Genomic DNA, 9,243 nt, shown 5'->3' with positions numbered 1-9,243 from the left:
CGGTCGGTCGGTAGGTAGGTAGGTAGGTAGGTAGGTAGGTAGGTAGGTAGGTCGGTCGGTCGGTCGGTCGGTCGGTAGGTCGGTAGGTAGGTCGGTCTGTCGGTCGGTCGGTCGGTCGGTAGGTAGTTAGGTAGGTAGGTAGTTAGGTAGGTAGGTAAGTAGGTAGGTCGGTCGGTCGGTCGGTCGGTCGGTAGGTAGGTAGGTAGGTAGGTAGGTAGTTAGGTAGGTAGGTAGGTCGGTCGGTCGGTCAGTAGGTAGGTAGGTAGGTAGGTGGGTAGGTAGGTAAAAACTCCACATGAAATAATTTCCCCAAGCATTTTTTAAAATTAAGTAATATAATGTTTGTACTTCAAAAGTAGTTAGATTCAACAAAACCAATTTAGCTGGAAACATATTGAACCTTCTTTAACCCGAGACATCCCATAATCAGAAAACTTTCAGTATGGAGATAAATTACTCTCAAATAGATGTTTGTGCACAAGAATATTTGCACACGCACAAGTGCACGGATCTGCTTGCAAGTGAATGTGACTTTTGAGACTTTCACGATGCTTTGTTCAAGGCTGGTGAAAAGCCGGGACATCTGAGCTCAATCACATTTACGGGGTAAAAGACATTTATGACTTACATCTTATAAACCCTATTGTATCTTAAAACACATACACTTACATTGACATTAATGGGTTCCAAAAGTGTCACATTTTGTGGACTGTACAGCTGAAATAAATATCTCTAAATGGGCAGATGATTCTTTTTTTGAAAAAAAAAATACTACCAAGAAAACATATTTTCCCTGTATTATATATTTGTTTGTTCTAATAAATTTCCATCCTATTCATTTGAATTTGTTCATTTAGCTGCGAAACAACATACAACATAGCATGTATGTCTGGGTCCGTATTTTTAGTATAAATTGGATTATTTGGATTTGGATTATTTATAATTATAATTTATTTTTCATTTATTTATATTTTATTTATCAAACTTCTTAGAATTACTCTTAAGAATGCTGCTAAGAGTGGGCTTAAGTGTAAAAAATTCTTTGTTAAAAGCTGAGAGTAAAAGTCAGTTATCAAGCGTCTCAGTCTTACTTTAAGTGAAGTGTAGGAGTAGGCTAATTCTTAAGTGTCTTGGAGCTGATTTGCGACACCTGGCTGTGCCACAAAACTGATCCTGGATGACGTCGTTATAAAACCCCTGACATGGACCAATCACTGCCTCGGATTTCATGTTCAAGAATATTGTCGGACAAATGTCGAGATAAGACTGTGAAAATGCCCTAGGCTAAGATAAGTTCATTTTCGACACACTAATGTTGTCACCTTGTACTGATTGTCTGTAAATTGCATAAAATGTCCTCATTTGCATCATGAATACAGACAAAAAATGTTTGCATCAAAAACTCAGCAGCTTTAACGTTATTTCATGTCTCAGAGCCTGAGGTCATGTTGAGCTGCTCCCTTCTTCTCTGCACCACTGTCTGCAGACAACACCAGCTTTTTACACACACATGCGTGCACACAACCGCTTCGTCATTAACAGCTTGGTCAGAGAGGAGCCCCCCCCCCCATCTTTGCGTCACATGATTATTAATATAATAAACGTATCGTTCAATCCCACCGTAATTATTTTTTTTTGGGGGGGGGGGGGGTGTTGCATGCATTAAGCATGTTGTTATTTTCTCCAAAAGCTAAACACAGATATCTGCCTTTTAGTCCAACAGTATGCACAGTTCTTTTTACCTTTGTTTCTTTTCCATATTTCTGATTTAGCATGTTTTTCACTTCATAACTAAGAATAACACTGAGGTGGGGAGGAGGGCAGCTGTGTTCTCTGTCTTCTCAGTCCATCTCAGACCCCTAGGGTATATCAGAATCATGGCTGACTCCTGCTATAACAAATTCGTTTCTTTCAGTTGAAAATTWTTCATTGTATCGTAGAGACCGTACTGATAGGCTTGGAGGTGGTGTTGCAGTTTATGTTCACAAGAAATACTCACACTCTATAATAGAATTGTCAACTGAGTCTGAATCTCTGCAATTAGAAATCAAGCTTACAAATCACCTTTCAGTAACGGTTGTTGTTTCATATAAACCTCCAAGTGTTAATTCAACTAAATATTTAGCGCAGCTCACTGACATTATAAAAGGCATAAAATCAAAAGAGTTTGTGATTCTTGGTGATTTCAATATGAATTGGGCTGATAAAACTTCCAAAGGCYTGAAAGCAATGTCTATAAACTTAGGGCTTCAACAGTTAAAGTACCAACAAGATTTGGCAAGACATGCAATTCCATTTTGGATCTTATTTTCACAAATCGATCCTCCATATATGGCATATCTGGAGTTATAAATACTTCAATCTCRGATCATTCACTTATTTATGTCTTAGAAAAAACCTTAAGAAACCTACAGGTCATGTGCATAATTTCATTAAAAGGATTCCAAAATCAAAGTTACCCATGTTTCATGATTAGATTGAGAATACTAACTGGAATGAGGGTATTTCTCTGTCAAATCCAAATTGCATTTTGTCAAATTTTTATGATAAGTTGGAGACAATACAGGAAAAATATATTTCAACTTGTAAAGTTCCAGTCTGGAAAAATAAAATTCTGTGGTTGAATGCCTCTATAATACATCTCCTAAAGTTGAAAGCTTCTTCAATGCAAACTTAGAATATCAAAAACAACAAATGAAATCTTAGAACCCATAGTTAGGCTCTACAACAGGGCCTACTAAATTCATAAAAAACTTCCTGGTTGGACTCATCACTGTACAGTTCTTTCATTGTCTGATGCCTTGACTTTTCAGAATTATGTTTTGTATAGTGGTATTAATTTATATTTTCAGATCTTCCAAAGTGCCAGTTATGGAACTCTCTGTGCATTGYTGCCCAAATCAAATTCTGGAAGTGGTCATTCAACTAGATCTGTTACACAAGGACAACTGACATTACCAACTTTTAAAAACTGTTACAGCCAGAGGTCTTTCTTCTGTGTTTATACTAAAGCATGGAATGACATTCCTCAAAACATAAAGTCCATTTCAAAACTACAGCCCTTTAAGAAGAATCTTGTCTGCCATCTGCTGGACACTTTTTTGTTGTGCTCATATTTAGACGTCTTATTTTGCAAATGCTGCCTTCCTGAAATTTGGTATGCTTGTTTGTCTTTGTGTCTATGATGCAATAATAATGATATGATTGTGATGCTGTATTTCTGAGTGTTTTATGTGCTGCAGAACAGGAACCTGCTGTAAAACAGCAATTATGCTGAGTCAGGCTTGATTTTTAATAATCTTTTCCTGTTAAATAAATAAATCAAATCAAATCAAATCAACTCAGAGTCCTCTGGAGCAGTCTTAACTTTTCTTGAGAGTAAGAGTGAGTCTTAGACTTAAGAATTTTGATAACTGGCACTTAGACTTAAGTCTGAGAGTAAAAGCAAATCTACTTAAGTCTAAAAATCCAGTCTAAGAAGTTTGATAAATACGGGTCCAGGTTTAAGTCGAACAGGGTTTTGTGTGTCTTTCTTGTCTTGGGTTATTCAGAAAACATTTGAATAAATAATAATTTCAAAAACTGAATGGAATATGTGTCTTGAATTGTGAACTCGGAGTTGACTGCCAAGGTGAGAACAAAATGCCTTCAGGTGGATGTGACGTAGGTRGAGGTAGGCGACAAAATAATGTGCATGGCCTAAAATACACCAACATTGTTTGCTGGTTGTTTTGTCACAAATACTGAGATCAGTCTGAATGTAGCTGACAGTGAGTTTAGTTTCCAGTGAGTGTGTGGCCTGACTGTTGAGACACTTATGTTATTTTTCTCATGATGCTGGATTTGTGAACGTTATATGCCAGTATGGCCTTTGTGTTTTTTTTCTTTGTGATCTTGAATACCTTTAAGTGCCTTGTTGTTGGACTGGTGCATGCTGGTTGACCTTTCCTGAGGAGGGTGACAGCGCTCTTAAATTTTCCCGTCCTTTCAATCATTTTTTTATAACCTTTCCGAGCTGCCTGATTGTAGACTCTTTCTGAGGTCCTCAGAAATCTTTATTGGTGCCATGACAGACTTTCACCAAGTGTTTTGAAGGTCAGATATTTATAATTTTTTTTTATTTTTAAGTTGACTTCCAGTTGACTGTAATTTCACCTTCAAAGCAGTCGTTTTCCAGAGAATAATGTTTCTCATTTTGTTCTCTTTCCATTATTTTCCTTCAGTGACAAAAAAGTAACTTTATTTCATGATTGTGACTTGTATTTGCACAGCTCACATGGTTGTTTGTTGTGATTTAAAGTGTTGGCAGTGTGTGTTAATGAATGTTTAAGTAAAGATCAGACAATTATTCACGTTTTTTCACATCTCATTGTGCCAGTGCTGATTCAACATACACATTATTGTTTTCTGTTTTCTTCATTTTTCTGTGCGTTTTTTAAATCTGCTCATTTCATTTCTGCGTTCTTGCTGTTTTTAATCTTTTTTCAGTTTCTACTTATTGTTCTGGTACATTTAACATTTTGCGAGACTTTTTGACTTTCAGCTATCATTCCGATAATTTTAGCATTTGGCTACCAGGCTAGTACTGTTAGGTGAACTTTTCGTACTTTCAGATTTTAGCTGTTCTTTTACTATATTTTTTTAACTGTGGCCCTTTGCTACTTTTAGCTTTAAGTTAAACTATTGTTACTTTTAGATTTTATGTAGCCTTTTGCTATTTTTAGTTAGCTTTCTGCTTCTTTTACTAACTTTTTACTACTTTCAGCTTTTTAGAAAACATTTTACTCCTTTTATAGATTTTATCCTTTCTTTTATTTATGGTTTTTACTAAGCTTTTGCTACTCATATTTTAATTAGCCCGTTGCTACTTTTAGCTAGTATTTTGCTTCTTGTAACTAATCTTTTGTTGCATATTTTGGTTCTTTTGGTTTATTTAGCATTTAGCTAGGTCTTTGCTACTTTTAGCTAATGTTTAGTTACTTTTAGCTTTAAGCTGTTTCTTGCTACTTTTGGATTTTGCTACATTTAGCTTTCAGTTAGCCCCTTTCTACTTTTAGATTTTAGCTAGTCTTTTGCCACATTAACTTTCAGTTTGCCTTTTGCTACTTTTAGCTAGAGATTAGCTTCTTGTAACCTTTAGCTAGCCTTTTGTTACTTTTAGTTTTTAATCTAGTGTTTTTCTACTTTTAGATTTCAGCTAGCCTATTACTACTTTTAGCTGTAAGATATTGTTTTGCTAATTTTGTCTTTTAGTTTGCCATTTGCTACTTTTAGAAATAATTTTGCTACTCTTGAACTTTAGTTAGCATTTTAATTCATTTAGCTTTTAGCTAGTGTTCTGCTTCTGTCAATTTCAACAACTCAGTTTCAGCTTTTTCAGCAAATGTCATCAGTCATTTCAGCAGCTCTCAGCATCATGCTGCATTTTCTCGCTACCTTTGACATGTGGGTGTTTTTCTTGATGTTTACAGTTAGAGTCATGCATCCAGTAATGCAGACAAATGTACGTAAGTCTTAAACTCAGCAGTGATTAAACTCTTTGATTTGAAGGGATTGACATTCTGGGAAGTTTGCTAATTGGGTTTCTAATAAAGGTTTGTGTGGGAGGTTCCCCTGGATTTGCCTGAAGACTCAGTCAGCGTCTCTCAAGGAGACAAACAAATTGTCTCTTTCTTCGACCATCTTTCTTGGTCCATTTAAACTAATGGTCACATTCATATTAACACATCTGTAGCTTCCACTGTTAAGACAACATATGCAGGTTTTAAACACAGCTAAAGTGTTTAAAATTATTTGATTTTTAGAAATAACAACTGCTTTTATTGCAATTTGTTTAATTTTATCATCACGCAATGTACTGTAATAAAAAGCAGGCAACATTGTAACCACAAAGTGTCCCTGTGTTTGCCTTAGCAAAATATCTAATGAACAAAGTGTATTAAGCTCTCAGAAAAAATATRTGTATACCAACAACTGATTAACTTTCTGAGTCAACCCAATTCAAGGTTTTTTTTTTCATTACTTTGTTTCATCAGCGGTACAGTGTGTTGGGGCAGGTCAAAAATAGTCATAATCAGGAATTTCTTTTTTTTTTCACAAGAAAATTATAGCAAAACAGCCTCATTATAAACAAAAAACAGCTGAAAGTCTCTTAATTTTGCAAAAGTACAATAAACATGCTGTAAAAAAAGCCAAATTCAAATTAAATCTGCAATAATAACAGCGTTTTTAAATTTTAATTCATACTTGTCTTATATAACTGTGAGGTAGATCTGAAATGTAAGATTTGGCAAGTTTTACTTGAATGTCAGCCATGTCAAATTTGGATTTAGAATCATTCTCACTTTTTTGTGTAAATTTTGAAAAGCTAGTTCGATTCTAAAATACGATTTTGTCAGAGATTCAGTTCTGCAAAACATGCTGTTCTCTCTGGCCTTTGTTCTGTCAGAATATTAATGGAGTCCTCTTTTCCAAGCATCATTTTAAAGATCACAGTCAAAGTCATAGTGTTGAATCAGGCAGACGTTCAAGCAGACCCGACAGGAAAACAAACCCTGCAGCTTTTTACAAAAGCTCATCTGCACAGAAGAGAAAGCTTGTAGATGAGTTTTCAAATGAAGTTGCTGAATTTGCTCGACCAACACAATATAAGCCCCTGCAGTAAAACATGGTAGACGGGATGTAATGGTTTGATTTTTGCTTCTTATCCAAACAACCTGTCAGTGAGACAAAATGAAGAGGTTGAAAATTTCACTGGCAGAAGAGTTAAATCTCTTTACCTGCATCTGTCCACATGGTTGCACACAAGGGCGAGGAATATGAGGCACAATCCCAGAAACAATCTGTTCCATTCCTGGGTCCCGAACTTCCCAGCAAACCAGGCCTCCCACTGTTGTAAACCTCAACACTGGTTCTCCACAGGGTTGTGTCCTGAGCCCCCTACTCTACTCACTACATCCTATGTGTCATTCTCAAGGCCTGAGGGTCAAATGTGGCCTGACATGACATTTTATGGGGCTTCAAAGATATATTAATGTCTTAAAATAAGCACGTGCAATTATTTTATGTTGGAAAGTGAAGGAGTTCAGAATTCAAGATGGTAGCTACTTACCACTACTCAACAGCGAGTTAAACTTGCTTACCTTTACATTTTTTAGTATTTCTGTATTTCACATTTAGGCTGTCATACATGAAGAAATTTTCAGTGTTTAAAAGAGGACGYGTTAAAACTGTTTCTGTGCAGGAAATATCACGTAGCGCTCASTTGTTATTTGTTAGTGGTGCTCAGCCTTAGCAATGACATGAGGATTGTGATGTTTCGTATTTAGTTAAACACAAAACGTAGAAATCAATCATAACTGTTCGGTTGTGGGCCACCATAATGCTCATGTGGCCCTCTGTAAAAATGAGTTTGATGTCCCTGCTTTACATTCCCATCTACTTCAGAAATGCCATCAATAAATCTGTTGATGACACAAAAGAGTAGTTAAATGGTTTTCAGGACAGTGTACAACAGCCTGACTCTCAACACTAAAACTAAAGAGCTGATTGTGGACTTCAGGTGGAAGAAAACAATCGTCCGACTACTACTACTTGGAGATAAATTATGACAGGGTGGTTCCATCATTTACAGTTCTTGCATGTGCAGATCAAGAAAGATCTGACTTGAAGCACCAATACCACAGAGACCATAAAGAAAGCACAGCAGACTTTATTTTCTTTGTGATAGAAAATGCTCTGACATACTGCCCAAGTGTGGCGTATGGCAGTCAAAGCAGCAGAGAAGAAGGCCCTCCAGGGCAAGGCAACTTTATTTATATAAGACGCACATTTTATACACATGGTAACTCAGTGTGCTTTATGTTAAAAAACAAGAAAAAAATACAAATACAAACAAACACAAAACCAGTTTTACCACATGTAAAAGATCTTAATCACATCTGGGGAAAAACACAAGTTTTTAACCTGGATTCAAAAAATTTTCAGATTTGGGGCTGTAGCTTCAGATCTATTGGTAATTTATTTCATTTGTGAGTGACACAAAGCTGCTTTCCTGTGTTTGGTTTGAACTCTGGGTTTGACTATTGATCTGAGCCTGTAGATCTCAGAGTCATATTAGGTTCATATTTGATGAGCATTTCACTAATATATTCTGGTCCCTAACTATTTAAGTGATTTATACCCGCAATAAAACTTTAAAATCCAATCTCTGTAAAGACTTTAAAACTGGGGTAATATGCTCACATCTATTAGGTCTGGTCAAAACCCAAGCTGCAGCATTTTGAATGAGCTGTAACTCTTTTATTGTTTATTTTTGGGAGAGTCCAGTTAGAAGATCTTCCAGTCTATGGGATATAAACCGTGAATGAGCTTCTCCTGGTCTGTTTGGGACGTAAAACTTTTTAGTCTAGATATATTTTTGAGCTGATAAAAGCAATGCTTTGGAGATTGATTTGAAACTCAAAGTCAGACACACAACCAGCACACCAAGATTTTGGACTTGATTGTTAGTTTTTAAAGACAGTGACTCGATGTGTTTTTCTAAGAAGTTCTCATTTCTTTAAGACCAAACACAGTTATCTCAGTTTTGTCATGATTCATTTGGAGGAAGTTTTGATTCATCCATTTATTTGTTTGAGGTAAACAGATACATAACAATTCAGTTGAACTGTTTTCATTTGGAGACAATGTGTGTGTCATCTGTTTGTCATCTGCACAACTATATGTTAGCCAATATAAAATTTCTTTATAAACTCTGATAATGACAGCATATATAGGCTAAACAAAAGTGGCCCTAGAACTGACCCTTGAGGAACCCCACATGCCAAAGCTATTTGTTTCAACTAATAACGTCCAACAGAATCCTGTCGTTTCCAGCCTGTACAACAATATGTTATAATCTACAGCCCATGTGTCAAAAATACAAGGTAACTTCTGTCAGSCCTGCTAAATAGTTTTTATATTGATGGTAAACTATAAATTTATGATTCTATGCAACAAAATAAACACATYTWAAAGGTGAAGGATAATGAYRCTTGTCCTGCCCCTGAATAAYGGGGCYCCCTGAGCAAWTTAGWTGAGTARCCMTGTATTAATGTCTCAAAATGAGTTGCTTTAAAGCCAGCATTGGTCATAAACTAAATATCCCATAATGCATGTCAATTATGCATGGAAATTCCTYKYTAGAAACTGTGAGAGTTCAGAATTCAAGACTTACCACAACTCAACGGTGAGTGAAACTCT

At 36.1% G+C, this 9,243-nt stretch overlaps 1 protein-coding gene across 1 annotated transcript in view; it reads right to left on the bottom strand.

Annotated features, from left to right (window-relative positions):
* npy7r (neuropeptide Y receptor Y7) overlaps positions 1-9,243 on the bottom strand; it is a 19,576-nt gene extending 10,333 nt beyond the window's left edge. Inside the window, exon 1 of the mRNA XM_014006089.1 lies at positions 9,218-9,243. The gene's annotated coding sequence lies outside the window, so the exon portion shown is untranslated. The remainder of the gene's footprint in view (positions 1-9,217) is intronic.

This window comes from Austrofundulus limnaeus, unplaced genomic scaffold, assembly GCF_001266775.1.
Source record: "Austrofundulus limnaeus strain Quisiro unplaced genomic scaffold, Austrofundulus_limnaeus-1.0 Scaffold34, whole genome shotgun sequence".
In the NCBI taxonomy this organism is placed as follows: domain Eukaryota; kingdom Metazoa; phylum Chordata; class Actinopteri; order Cyprinodontiformes; family Rivulidae; genus Austrofundulus; species Austrofundulus limnaeus.
Note: the sequence above shows the minus strand (reverse complement) of the source record. Positions and strands in the feature narration are given on the sequence as shown.